Source organism: Carassius auratus, unplaced genomic scaffold (assembly GCF_003368295.1).
Source record: "Carassius auratus strain Wakin unplaced genomic scaffold, ASM336829v1 scaf_tig00042569, whole genome shotgun sequence".
NCBI classification, from domain to species: domain Eukaryota; kingdom Metazoa; phylum Chordata; class Actinopteri; order Cypriniformes; family Cyprinidae; genus Carassius; species Carassius auratus.
Window position 1 is genome coordinate 122,389 of NW_020526722.1, and position 1,590 is coordinate 123,978.

A 1,590-nucleotide genomic window follows, 5' to 3' on the forward strand; every position below is an offset into this window, starting at 1 on the left:
CAAAAATGTAAATAATTATTTACTTACCTTTATATTCTTTCTAAACCCATGCAGTGTTGTTTTAGTATTTTTTATATACTATTTATATAGTATGTATTATTTTTTTGTTAACTCCTTACAATAAGGTCCCATTAGTTAATGGATTAGTCAAAAGTAACTAACACAGATAAATAATTGTGACAGTATTTATTGATCTGTTAATGTTAAATACAACTGTTCATAGTTCATGTCACCTCAGGAACATTAAATAATGTTAACAGATGGAACGTTATATTCGAATAATTTATTGGTAAATGCTGAAATTAACATTAGGATTGATAAATGCTTCAGAATAATTTTTCAGTGTTAATTCAGTGATAACCATTGGAACCTTTTGTGAAGTGTTACCAGACATTTAGAATTTGATGTTATGTTAATGTTATTTTTAGATTTATATTTAATTTTAGTCAGTTTTAATAATTTTAGTCATTTTATTTGCTTATTGTAATTATTTCTATTCCACTTTATTTCAATAGTTTTAGTCATTTTAGTATTTTAGTATTTAAAGGTGGTTTTCCTTATTTAGTCATGTTTTCTTTGCCTGTCTTTATGTTTATTTGACTCCACCTGTGTTTCCCTTGTTTCCACATTATGTTGATTAATTCCCCCGTTTCCTGCGTTGTTACTTAAGCCCTGTGTTTTGTAGTCTCTGTCATATGTCTTCATGTCCTCCTGTGTTCCAGACCTGTATTCTGTTTTATTTTTATATCATTAAAGTCTGTTGGTTTCGAGTTACTCCCGCATCTCTTCGTTCCCTTGCTCCCTGTGAAATTGTGATTATATATATGCACACACGTTTGTACATTTATAAATTCTTATATTTTATATTATATATTTGATTTCTTTATTTGACCCTCTAACTCTATCATTTTCTATTCTATTTTAATCCTACTTTATCTATTTATCTTTAAAAAAACAAACACACAATTAAATTTTTTTCTATTATATCTACTTGTTTTTCTGTGTGTGTATTTTGTACATTTATTATCTGTAATATATATTCTCTGTATTATATTATAGGCTAACCGAGACCTGTTACTGCATTTATATATTGTTGCTCTTTTGTTAGTTTTGACTGCTTTTATTGTCCTCATTTGTCAGTTGCTTTGGATAAAAGCATCCGCTAAATTACTAAATGTACATATATACATTTATTTAATATATAAACAATTTAAAGGTGTGTATCTATATACATAACGACCCATAACTAACCTATACAACACTTGTAGCACATATTTTCTTCCCCAGCTATTTAAATCTTATGAATATTTTTCACTTGATTTTGCTGCTTGTACTTTTAGGAATTCTGTGTAAATTTTCAACCAAAATGAGTCAAAATTACCTTTTACAATTGTCTAACCTCTTCACAAGTAAAATGACTAACAGCACTTGTTTACGTGTTGAAATATAGTTCAATTCCCTATCTTAAAATTTTTTTTAAATGTCCCACACAAACTGTAAGATCAGGCATCAGTTAACTGGGACCTTGGTAAAAGACTTCAGTCCAGTCAGAAGGGATCCTTTGGGAATAGCTATGAATGGTGTCTTTTA